The sequence below is a fragment of the Rhynchophorus ferrugineus genome, unplaced genomic scaffold, assembly GCF_030347505.1.
Source record: "Rhynchophorus ferrugineus isolate W39M unplaced genomic scaffold, kcgeb_rfMv2 rfM6, whole genome shotgun sequence".
Classification (NCBI taxonomy): domain Eukaryota; kingdom Metazoa; phylum Arthropoda; class Insecta; order Coleoptera; family Curculionidae; genus Rhynchophorus; species Rhynchophorus ferrugineus.
Genome location: NW_027472585.1, coordinates 45,946,493 through 45,960,112, shown reverse-complemented (window position 1 = coordinate 45,960,112; position 13,620 = coordinate 45,946,493). Strand labels below are relative to the sequence as shown.

The following is a 13,620-nucleotide window of genomic DNA, read 5'->3' as shown; positions in this document are numbered from 1 at the left end:
CCTCTTCATTCGACGAAAATTTATTCCCAGCGAGCATTCTTTTGAGATCTGAAAATAGGAAATAGTCTCTGAGGGCGAGATCTAGAGAATGCGGTGGCTGATGAAGCAATTAGAATCCCAATTAATGGATTTTTGCCATCGTTTTCACTGACTTGTGACACGGTGCATTGTCTTGGTGAAGCAGCACTTTCTTTTTCTTCAAATGCGGCCGTTTTTCGGCGATTTGGTCCTTCAAACGGTCTAATAACGCTATGTAATAATCGCTGTTGATGGTCCTTCCTTTTTCCAAGGTAGTCATTGATAATTATTCTATGCGCATCCCAAAATACAGACGCCATAACCTTGTCAGCCGACTGTTGCCTTTTTCCACGCTTTGGAGCGAGTTCATGATATGCAGTCCACTCGGATGACTGTCGATTGGACTTCGGAGTGAAAGGATGAAGCCATGTTTCACCCATTGTCACATATCGATGCAAAAACTCGGGTTTATTACGCTTGATCATCTTCAAGCACTGCTCCGAATCATCAACTTGTCGTTGTTTTTGATCAAAAGTGAGCTCGCGCGGCACCCACTTTACACAGAGCTTTTTCATACCCAAATATTCGCGAATGATATGATGAACACGTTCAATTGATATCTTTAGAGTGTCTGCTATTTCATTCAATTTTAATTCACGGTCATTCGAAATCATTTTGTGAATTTTTTAAATGTTTTTGTCGGTAAAAACCTCTTTTGGACGTCCACTGCGTTCACTGTCTTCGGTGCTGATTTCACCAAGTCCAAATTTATCATACCAATCCGGAATCAGGGTCCGGAAACTCGGCATCAAGGCAAATTTTTGCTTTAACTGTATTTTTTGCCTTCAAAAAGCAATATTTTATCAACACGCCTAATTTCTTTTTATCCATTTTTTCACTATAACAAAAGTTGCTTCACTCAAAATACTATAATTCACGAACTAATGATCCGACAGCATTAGGGCTAACTAAAAAACATATGGATTTAATTCTAGTAGCGCCCTCTATGTGTCACGCCGGTGACTTTACAATTGATCTGTTATATTTATGTTATTTATTTGGATGAAGCGATGATGTTATCAGTAAAGAACAGCACAGTTTCTGGTCAATAAAATGAATCAAGTGGTTTTAACAGAATTCTTTTGAAAGCTATTTGGATAGTTTGATTCAAACCAGAACAAATCAAAACTTTCCAACCAATATTGACAGGAGGTCAAAGAAGTATGTGATCGTATGTTATCATAGTAGAAGACATCTTTTTCTTTATTTATTTCGGGATATTCTGTTTACATTTCAATTCTTCGGTAGAATATGTTTGAAAATAGATTACCTTATGTACTCTTTTAGTTCCACTACATATATACAGCAATAAGTTTTAAAGCATCTTTCTTGGCTTTGTAAGCGATTGTGACAGCTAACAAATTATTTTTCTCGTTTATTGGTACTCTCGATTGACGTACATGTTATAATTATCATCATTTCTTATGACCGTTCACGAAAATGCTCGAATTCGTGATGTTTCAGCAAGTTATCGCAGTTTTCGATGCAGTTATCTGCTTTGTCATAAAGTACATGCACTATACATATTTTTTACAATATCTGGTTATCTCTCCATCAACGTCCATACTAAATATGATGCAACACATTACTTAGTTCAATAATATATATGTGTATGTGATAAAATATTAGAAATTGTAGCAAAAAACAATTTAGATAGCTTCAGAAAACTATTTATACGTTATATTTTTACTGTTTCTTTTTACCAACGAAAGTTTATCTGGACTGGACCTACAGTTTAACGTGGGCTCCGAACCACGATCCTCAGCATTAATCCTACTGACTGGCGAGTGACTAACTTAGAAATCATCCCAGAAGACATCCGGTCTTACCCAGCCTAATTACTGGCGTGACTGGGATCATATTCCTCGTCGGATTTTGCAGTCTTGTCTAGGACAGGCACAAATATTCAACAATCACAAACATATATTTACGACCATACACCAGCAGGATTCGAACTATCTCTAAAGAAATAAATGACCAATATTTAATCAGAACAATACAGTTTATCACCATTTCTTTTGGGGAATGCTTAGCTTGCAATACCCTGCAGTGTTGCCAAATCTAAATACAAGAACTATATATTGTACTGAATAGTAAAAAACGCATCTACTCTATTATTATTTCTTACTAGCGACCGGCCCCGGCTTCGCACGGGTGCAATGCTGATACTAAATATATTAAAAAATTAATAATATATAATTATTAATATAATATAAATAATTAATAAATTAAATTACCAACTAAACAAATCTAAATTAATATCACTGTTTGGGTTTTCCAACTATTGTATAACATTAAACTAGGACGCAGACTCAAGAGAACCAAATGGTGTGATTTTCTATAATTCTATAGTGTAAAGTACTAAATGCAAAAACATAGAAAAGTGTTACTAACTTTTATTAGAGACTAAATAAGTACCTATTTTTAAGTTTGAAGAGACTGTTATATTAAAGGCGCATTACTGGTTATTTAAGTTGTTTTCAGCTAATTTGCGATTATATGGAAGTTTATCTTATTACTGAACTAGCGACCCGCCCCGGCTTCGCACGGGTGCAATGCTGATACTAAATTAAATACACAACAGAAAAAATATGAACGTTGTATATAAAAACACAAACTTTGCACGGGCATAAAATATATATGCCTATGTCACTCAATGAAAACATGATTAAAATCGATCCAGTATTTTTGGTCCATTCATTACTGCCCTTGGCCTGCACGCATTAAATTTGAAGTAAAACAATTCCTCTTCCCCCATACTTACTATGAAGATTTCCTGCTATCTTTGGAATATCTAAATTCATACAATTTTTATTACATTACACATTTTTAAACGCAAATTTTAAATTTGTAATATCTCCGAAAATATTTGTTTAATTTACATGCTGTAAGGAACCATATTGATCTATATTAATTGCACACTGTATTTAAGGTACTTAATTCGATAAAGATTAATGCCGTATTGCTTAAAATAGCTTCGTAAATAAGCCATTTTATCACGTAAAAAGTAAACAATAAAAATGGTTAATGTGGGTTATCCCTAAAAGATAAACATATACCATCGCGGACTTTTTTGTAGACCTTTTTATGGTGTACAATACTGTAGTACATTAATTTGATCTAACTCGTAGGGTTAGGCAGCGTTTTTGCTAATTGCTAAATAAGCCTAAAAAAATAGGTTAATTTACGACATCACGTTAGAAACCTCTAAAATTAGCAATGTTGCCTTAGTATATTATGCATGTATTATACATATAAACCTTCCTCTTGAATCACTCTATCTATTGAAAAAAACCGCATCAAAATCCGTTGCGTAGTTTTAAAGATTTAAGCGCACATAGGGATATAGGGACAGAAAAGGCGACTTTGTTTTATACTATGTAGTGATTTCAAAACAAAATATAAATGTTAATTTATAACTAGGAGGAACTAGGAGTTTAATGACGATCACAAGATCCGTAGAAACAAAATCGCCGGGAAAGACACCATAGGGGACCGGAACACATCCAGACGGCGAAAGAATCGAACCCATTCAGTTCGAATTTTATCTCGACGATCGCACAAACATAAATCTACACGCGGGGAATCGTCCGCGCCTGTCTCCCCGTCGACCAGCTGTTCACGACATTAGAAATGCATTTTAATTTCGACGTTTCAAAGATCTCGCGTCACGGCCCGACCGTAAAACAAAAGCGGAGCCCGCTCGGCGCAACCCTTTGGCCCTTCAGGCCCAACCCCTCGGTTTTTTGTGTCCGGTTTTTTTTTCGATCGTATGCATATATAGGAGAGGAACGAAAAGAAAAAAAACGAGCGTTATTATTAGGACGAGAGGAAAAAAACCTTAACGTATAAATCCTCAGGTCCGTTTTCTATGGAGAAATTATACCGGGCGATGGTGGATTAAATTAAACGTGAACAACTGGCGTATATGGTGGTTTTTTTGTCGCGTTTTTTTCTTCGTATACGGACGGTTTGAAATAGATCAGATATATTGCGATTAATTTAATATGAATGTTTTTTTTTTCTGCGAGCGGACGTTGCGTGAAATGTCACTTCATTGCAGGCAGATGTTTTTGTTGTCAGTTGTATGCGAGTTACGGGCTAACCGTGGGACATGTAAATGTGTCGCGTTTTTGAAATATGTACCAGCGAGTGAATATGGCTTTGTCATATTTATATTTAAATTTAGTTTTTTTTTTCATTAATGGACGTACAAAGATTGATATTACGTCAAAGGCTACGAATGGTTAATACAATATTTGGGACGAGAAAAAGTAACTCGAGTATTTATTATTCAAAAACTTATTTTATTTTTATAAAAAAACAACTTATTATTATAAGAAAAAGAAATTATAGAAATGTATTATTAAAAAAAATATTTTTAACAACAAAAAATTTATAACACAAAAAAAGTTTTAATTTTTTTTCAATTAATTACATCTTAATGCTCAATAAAATCTTAATTAACGAATTAATTTATTAGTACTGTTCTGTTGTACTTCACTACATAGTATAAAACAAAGTCGCCTTTTCTGTCCCTATATCCCTATGTGCGCTTAAATCTTTAAAACTACGCAACGGATTTTGATGCGGTTTTTTTCAATAGATAGAGTGATTCAAGAGGAAGGTTTATATGTATAATACATACATAATATACTAAGGCAACATTGCTAATTTTAGAGATTTCTAACGTGATGTCGTAAATTAACCTATCTTTTTAGGCTTATTTAGCAATTAGCAAAAACGCTGTCTAACCCTACGAGTTAGATCAAATTAATGTACTACAGTATTGTACACCATAAAAAGGTCTACAAAAAAGTCCGCGATGGTATATGTTTATCTTTTAGGGATAACCCACATTAACCATTTTTATTGTTTACTTTTTACGTGAGAAAATGGCTTATTTACGAAGCTATTTTAAGCAATACGGCATTAATCCTTATCGAATTAAGTACCTTAAATACAGTGTGCAATTAATATAGATCAATATGGTTCCTTACAGCATGTAAATTAAACAAATATTTTCGGAGATATTACAAATTTAAAATTTGCGTTTAAAAATGTGTAATGTAATAAAAATTGTATGAATTTAGATATTCCAAAGATAGCAGGAAATCTTCATAGTAAGTATAGGGGAAGAGGAATTGTTTTACTCCAAATTTAATGCGTGCAGGCCAAGGGCAGTAATGAATGAACCAAAAATACTGGATCGATTTTAATCATGTTTTCATTGAGTGACATAGGCATATATATTTTATGCCCGTGCAAAGTCGGAGCGGGCCGCTATGTTTTTATATACAACGTTCATATTTTTTCTGTAGTGTATTTAATTTAGTATCAGCATTGCACCCGTACGAAGCCGGGGCGGGTCGCTAGTGTATTAATATACAAGATAGCAAGATATGTACGTGATTAATACATCAGTATATATATTCTAAATTAGAATAAAACTAATCTACTTAAGCTGAAATTCTAAAAATACACTTATACACTAAACTGGTTCATATGGTTTGGTTCGTTTCAATCTTCTGATTTCCTGCGTGTTGTCCAGTGGCTGCATCGCTTCCACGTTGCTATGATTTAGCAATCTTATTTCATGTTTAGGACGAAATCTTGGATCACTTCGTGTATTCATTTGATTTCGAGGCCATGGTGCAGATCTTCGTTGGTTACGTAGTGATAAGTATTGTATATAAGTAGAACTTTGTTTAGAGTGCTTTGGATTACTTTTTTTTGGTGCAACCCCATATTTGCATCCAATTGGTCCACATAGGCTATATGATTGACTGATATACCAATCTGTTTGATTTTAGATCAAGTTGAGAATATCTTCCGACTAACTAGTACTTTTTGTCTCACATGATGTTTCCACTTTAGCTTACCATCGAGATATATTCCGAGGTATTTAGCTGATTGTGCTTGAGGAATCCGTCAAGTGATATAATTAAATTTTTGTCAACTTGCCGCAACGTAAAATTAACATGGACAGCTTTGGAGCTTTAAGCTGTATTTTCCAGTCTCTAGTCCATTTGTAAATCTTGTTGTCCACTACTTCTACTTGTTATAACCTTAGACAGAGGTACATATTTTGCTATTATAACTGTGTCGACAGCAAATGTTCCAAGCACTGTTTATTTTGTTGTTGGGATATCAGCATTATAGAGTAGATATGGATGTGGTCCCAAGACACTATCCTGTGGAATTCCAACCGAAACAAGTTGAGATTACCCCTTCATGCGACACTCTAAATTTTCTTTCGAAAAGATATGATTCCAGCATTCGACAGTAATTCCGCTGTTTTTTAGTTAGCCCTAACCCTCAAAAGATTTGTGTATGAATTTGACAGCTGTCGGATCGTTAGTTTGTGAATTATAACATTTTGAGTGAAGCAACTTCTTTAAAGACAGTAAATTGAAACTGAATGAAATAGTAGACACTCTAAAGATATCAACATGTGTACATCATATCATTCACGAATATATGGTACCGAAGACAAATGGTATCGAAAAAATGGAGGGTCGCTATAATCAGTGTATCACCCTTGAAGGGAATTATGTTGGACAAAAAAAATTATGCCAAGAAAAATGTATTTTACTATGGTAGGCCGGGGACTTTTCAATTAACCTGTTAAATTGTGTGTATATAGTAGAATATAAAATACGTGTAGTAGAGATAAGTTTAAATAAGGTTTTTGATTATTTTTACTTAGTTATTACAACTATTATTATGTACATACTTTATTTTAAAACGTGTTTTTTTTTGTGTAAAATGTCTAAATTTATTTTTAATAATATATATTTTAATATTTAATATTTATTATTTATAATATCTAATATTTATTTTTTGAAGTCGGTTCAATTTTTATCTTAGAAATATTTTGTTTTGTTTTTTTGTTAATACAAGTAACCATATTTAACGTTTTTCATTCCCGATAACAAATCATAACGGTCGCGATATTCAGCCAAATACATCATTCTCGGTCTTACGACGGCAGTTATTTCACCATTAGTAAATCAGCCCGCTGGTCCGACTCATACTTTTCCCCTCGTCCAGACATAAACAACCGCCGTAATTTTATCTGACAGGGCGTTTTAAAATTACGACATCAGATTTCTGACCTATAAACTCCGCGAGCCACAAAACACGGTCACTTACAATAAAACAAAGTCTTGTCTTACGCCGAATCTCACGCTTCCGATCTCGAGTCAGGTCAGGAACTAACGATAAAAGAATATGTTAAATGCAAAATGCTACAACGGCAACACAACCGGCCTGATGCAGATATTGCAAATACTGCAATATTCTTGCACGACCTCGTCGTCTTGGTCACGGCAGTGTTTTGTTTTTGGAATCCGTGGCGTTTGTTTTTCGTAGTGAGCGAAAACCTATTCCCTATGTGAATGTATCGAGTTGAATTGAATTTTAACACATTACAATTTCCTATTGATAAAATTAATTAGACTGGACGTTCTGGAATGATTTAAAAGGTATCTTCATTGGTCATCACTGGCCCTTTGGTCAACAAAAGAAGTAAAACATCATTTTGTTAAAAATTCCTATCATTTTATATAGAAAATCCAGAGAAAAAGAACCACAATTATAGAATTAAAGAGCCTTGATTTATTTACTAGATTACTATATTCAGGTATCAAAATATGCATTACTTATTCTAACTTCTATCTTAGGCAAATTTAATTCTTCAACTCATTATACATTATTTATTTATTTAAATGTATTCCTGGTCATATAAATAGCACTGAAAAGGTTTTATCTCATTATTATTTATTTTTCAAATAAAATTTCATTACTTAATTTTAATAAAGACAATTAAGTTTTATTGAAAAATATATTACAAATGTTAAATCCATAATGTTATGTTAGATAGGTTTTGACAAGCAAAATTGTTTTCCAATTAGCGAATAAATAATCATGAATAATAGGAATTGTAGTAAAGCAATTAGATTTACAAAGAATGTAAGAAATCATGTACGTGTAGGTTATCACGTACTAATTTCTTTGGTTAATTGTTTATTCCATACGATTATTATAATTTATGGGTTACTGAAGAGAATCTTGAGTTGGTTGTAATTGTAAATATTCTGTAATAATTACTTAATATTCTATTTTTATATATGCTGGAATAGTAAATAATAATAATAATTAATAGTGATGGTTTTACACATGATATATTACAATTAAATATGGATGATATTCTTGTTATTATTCGTCAAAAATATCATCGAAAGTATGAGTTTTTTATGAAAGATTATTATTAACTATTAATGTATTTATGATTTCCTAACACGTCCATGTAACAAATTAGACGAAGGGGGTGTAACTCAGTGGTAGAGTATCTGCTTCGCATGTGGAAAGTCCTGGGTTCGAATCCCAGCTCCTCCAACTAACCTTTTTTAATTTAAAAGAAATCATTAATTATATATATAATAATAGTAACGGCAAAAAGACACCAAACAAAACACTATAATTTGGGCCCGAAAACTATAATTATTTATAAAGGATCGTATGTTATTGATTCCAATTACAACTAAAGAGTTTGAAATGAAATGAAATTAGTTTATATGAATCTATCTGTCTATTTGTTTTGTAAATGATTATTTTCGGAAATAAAATATAAAAAATTATTTAAAAAGTATCGATCTAATATAATATATGTAGCATGCAACGGACAACAGCGGAGATGCCATTATTTTTAATGATCATTTATTTTTAATATTAGTAAATCCACATTACTTGAGGGAACATCATGTTAAACAAGTATGTTGCTTTACACATACGTAGATTATTGTTAAATCATGAATGTTATTATAAAATATAAACCTATATATTATATTAATTAAACCAATCCAAAAAGAAAAAATAATTAGTTATTAGATACCGTTAATGGTTAGAAATGGACAATTATTTATAGGTTACGTAATTTGTTATAACATGATTAAGTCCAACCAATAGCTACTGACTTGAATGATCTGATATGTTTGAAACATTGGCGGTAATATCGAGCGCTTTGATAGATGTTATTAATGATTCTCATACTAATAACATTGAGGTCTATCTTGCAATATTTAACAAAAATCTTTTTTCCCGGAACTCAGAAAATACTACACATAACTCTAAAGTTATTTTATTTTGGACAAATAAAAAGCGCACATTATTGCTTGTTTGGTGTAAAACAACTTGCATCAACAACGTGATCTTTAAATATTAACAGCCACTACCCACAGAGGGTCAGATCTGCACTGTACGATGGGTTCCAAAACAACAAAAAGCGCAGTTATTTAAATTGATCATTGTTGTCAAAAATTAGCATTGTCATAATAATTATATTTTGATTACTGTATGTAATAAAGTTTTGAAACCTGTCATTTTAGGTTAGGACCACTACGTTAGGTTAAGTATGTTTAACATTAATATTTTGCTCAGTTACGAGCATTTTTAGTTCCCTGGCGTGTTGTTGGAGCCCATTGACATTCCAGACGGCGATTTTGTAGTTAATGGTTTCAGGCGTTAGGCAAGTTTGCTGACGACGGTTGTGAGTAGACCAAGCATCGTATTCAATTGGTCCATTAGTATGGCCATCATGTTTTCTAATCTAGAAATGTTGCTGCTAGTTTCAGTAGTCTTCTTGGTCTATTTACAATATTATTTTAACTACCACCAACTGATTACTTTGCAGTCGGTGCCTAAAGTATTCCTAATTCTTCATCTTTATTGATTTCAACTTTAATATTAACACGTTTTTAGTAATAGATTATATTTATACTAAACTTTCAGAAATCTTTGGGTTGATTTACTATTCATAATTATAAAACTTTTCAACTGGATATAGAATAAGTAACGCCAACTATTAGAAATCCCTCAGAATTAATTTACAGTCCTAGTAGCAGTTTCGATCGCTCAAAAATAATTTACAACTTGCGAGATTCGAACATGATTTATTGTGAACGACCGGTCGCCGATTCGAACCAAGATTAGAAAATGAAATGTCGGAAGAACTCGCGGTAACATCACCTGTCCTGAACATTATTAATGACTCTCGTTTTCTTGGCGAATCGATTCATTTTAAGAGCGGTGTCAACAAACAAAACGAGATATATATACATTTAAATATTATAATGTTGTTTTGTCGATTGTCTGTCTCTATTAATTATTACATTTTAGTTGGTCTTGATATTATAGGTTTCAATGCAAATGAGTGAAAAGTTAGAGGGATATTGTATTTCTTCGTAATATATTAGTAATATACATTCAGTAGTATTATATTATGATGATATTTTTGCTATGCTATTTAGTACCACTTGTTAAAGCTGTTACAAACTAAGTTTCATAACTGTTAATTGTTTTTAATTGTTCTTGTATATAAAAAAACGGCACAAATAGAATTTATACAAAACTTTAAGCATAGGGGGTGTAACTCAGTGGTAGAGTGTTTGCTTCGCATGCGGAAAGTCCTGGGTTCAAATCCCAGCTCCTCCAGTACACATTTTTTGTGTAAAACAATATACAAATTTAAATAAATTAAACTTACCTATGGTCGTCTATTCGAAGTTTATTTAGTGATGGATATTTGTGACGTCTAAACATTGCAATGTTGCCGCATCAACTCTGAGTTTTAGTTCAGTTTGATTTTGACATAAAAGAAAATTCTAATCTAAATAAAATAATTGAGCAAAAATGTTATCAAATATAATTTATTTTAACATTATAACAGGTCAATTGAAAAGTCCCCGGCTTACCATAGTAAAACACATTTTTTGCCAAAATTAGTTTTTTTATTCAACATAATTCCCTTCAAGGCTGAGACACTGATTATAGCGACCCCTCAACTTTTCAATACCATTTTTGTAGTACAATTTGTCCTTTGCTTCAAAATAGACCTCAGTTTCGGCGACCACCTCTTCATTCGACGAAAATTTCTTCCCAGCGAGCATTTTTTTGAGATCTGAGAATAGGAAATAGTCGCTGGAGAATACGGTTGAAGAGGAAGCAATTCGAAACTCAATTCCTTGATTTTTGCCATCGTTTTCACTGACTTGTAACACGGTGCATTGTCATGGTGAAGCAGCACTTTCTTTTCCTTCAAATGCAGCCTTTTTCGGCGATTTCGTTCTTCAAACAGTCTAATAACGCTATGTAATAGTCGCAATTGATGGTCCTTCCTTTTTCAAGGTAGTCAATGAAAATTACAGATACCATAACCTTGCCAGCCGACTGTTGCGTTTTCCCACGGTTTGGAGTAGGTTCATCGTGAGCAGTCAACTCGGATGACTGTCGATTGGACTTCGGAGGGAAATGATGCAACCATGTTTCATCCATTGTCACATACCTACGCAAGAACTCGAGTTTATTACGCTTGATAATCTTCAAATACTGCTCCGAATCATCAACTCGTTGTTGTTTTTGGTCAAAAGTGAGCTCGCGCGGCACCCACTTTGCATAGAGCTTTCTCATACCCAAATATTCGTGAATGATATGATGTACACGTTCAGTTGATATCTTTAGAATGCTAAACATAGCATACCAATCCTTGATGGTCGATTTTCCTGGGCCAGTGTCCGGAAACTCGTCATCAAGCCAAATTCTTTGCTTAAACCGTATTTTTTCCCTTCAAAAAGCAATATTTTATCAACAAGCGAAATTCTTTTTTATCAATTTTTTTCACAATAACAAAAGTTGCTTCACTCAAAATGCGATAATTCACAAACTAATGATCCGACAGCTGTTAAACTTACACACGCATCTTTTGAGGGTTAGGGCTAACTAAAATACATATGGATTTAATTCTAGTAGCGCCATCTACGTGTCAGGTCGGGGACATTTCAATTGTTTTCACCTGAAAAGCTCTGATGTAACACAACGAGAAATCACAGTCTCAATATTTCATCGGGTTGAATTATTGCAAATAAATGCAGCGTAATTGAGACGTCTCCCCATTATGAGCTTTTTTTCATTCGAAACGGATTTACAACGTCGTGAGTCGCCAATACAAAGCGGCAGCTCTAAAAGTCAACCGCTCTTTGTAATATGATAATTATGATACCGAATTATTACTGATGTAAGACATAACTTTCGCCGCATCCAGTATACCGAACTGACGGTAAATTATTGCCTAACAACTTATTTTATTTGCCGGACAAGACAAAATACGTCGAAAGTTATTGCATTTATCTTGGGTAACAAGTAAAGGAAACAGCCTTAAATTATTAGTACTATCTCTTTTATCTGATTTATTGTTAATGCTCTCGCCGTCCGATATCGACAGTTTATGTTATTGCATTCCCAATAAGATCTGCAATAATATTTTTTCAACGTCTATAATAAATCCGGGAAATGTTTAAATAATTCCTGGCGTTCATGTAATACAAGCTCTAAATTTCAAATATATTTCTTAGATATTGTTCAATAATTTTTTTGTTATTATTTAATTAATATATTGTTACTTGTCGTTTCCGTCTAACTTACAATTTGCCTTTATCATAACTTAAAGGAACCATCGGCCGTACCTCAGTCTCTTGTGAAATAATGTTGATACATTTCACTGCTGAATTTTTTAATATATGCACCTCGCTACACAACACTACCCAAGATCAGATGGTTTTATTCCTTTGAGTCTGTGTATTGTTCTGATGGTATCCAATAGTTGTAATATTTCAATATTCTTGTGAAAATGGAGTCTTTCCTCATGCCCCCTTGCAATTCCCTTGATCTCTTGACTGACTGTGGGTATCTGAAGGTCTCGATGTAGGTAATCAATCCTATAGTATTTGGATGCACCCACAATACCTCTCAGAACATTGTCCTGAAAAATTTGTATTTTTTTATATTACTCTTTGCAGAACATCCTCATAATTGAACTCCGTATGTCCATATTGGTTTCAGTATTTGTTTATATAATAGCAATTTATTATGTACTGATAACTGTGATTTTCTTCCAATTAGCCAGTACATTTCCCTATATTTCAATTCCAGTTATTTTCTTTTCTTCTTTATATGTTCCTTCCAGTGAAGTTTTGCATAAATATTCATTCCAAGATATTTAGCGTTGTTGCTCTATGGAATGATAGTATTATTTAATGTTATTGGTGCTTGTACTGTCTGTTTATAGGTGAACTGCACATGTACAGATTTACTTTCATTAATTCCTATTTTCCAAGCTTGTGTCCAATTATTTATATTGTCATTGTCACTTGCCTGTTGTAATTTTCGTGAGGCTTCATCACTGTTGCGGTATTATATGATACGATCTGCAATAATATTTTTTCAACGTCTATAATAAATCCGGGAAATGTTTAAATATTTCCTGGCGTTCATGTAATACAAGCTCTAAATTTCAAATATATTTCTTAATTACTATTCAATAATTTTTTTTATTATTTAATTAATATATTGTTACTAGTCGTTTCCGTCGGCCGTATCTCAGTCTCTTGTGAAATAATGTTGATACATTTCACTGCTGAATTTTTTAATATATGCACCTCGCTATACAACACTACCCAAGATCAGATGGTTTTATTCCTTTGAGTC

The 13,620-nt window shown here is 33.0% G+C and overlaps 2 non-coding genes across 2 annotated transcripts; both read left to right on the top strand.

Annotated features, from left to right (window-relative positions):
* The first annotated feature begins 8,406 nt into the window (after nucleotides 1-8,406).
* TRNAA-CGC (transfer RNA alanine (anticodon CGC)) lies at nucleotides 8,407-8,478 on the top strand. The gene has a single exon. It is a non-coding gene; the product is annotated as a tRNA-Ala (tRNA).
* A 2,022-nt stretch (nucleotides 8,479-10,500) lies between these two features.
* TRNAA-CGC (transfer RNA alanine (anticodon CGC)) lies at nucleotides 10,501-10,572 on the top strand. The gene has a single exon. It is a non-coding gene; the product is annotated as a tRNA-Ala (tRNA).
* The last annotated feature ends 3,048 nt before the right edge of the window (nucleotides 10,573-13,620 follow it).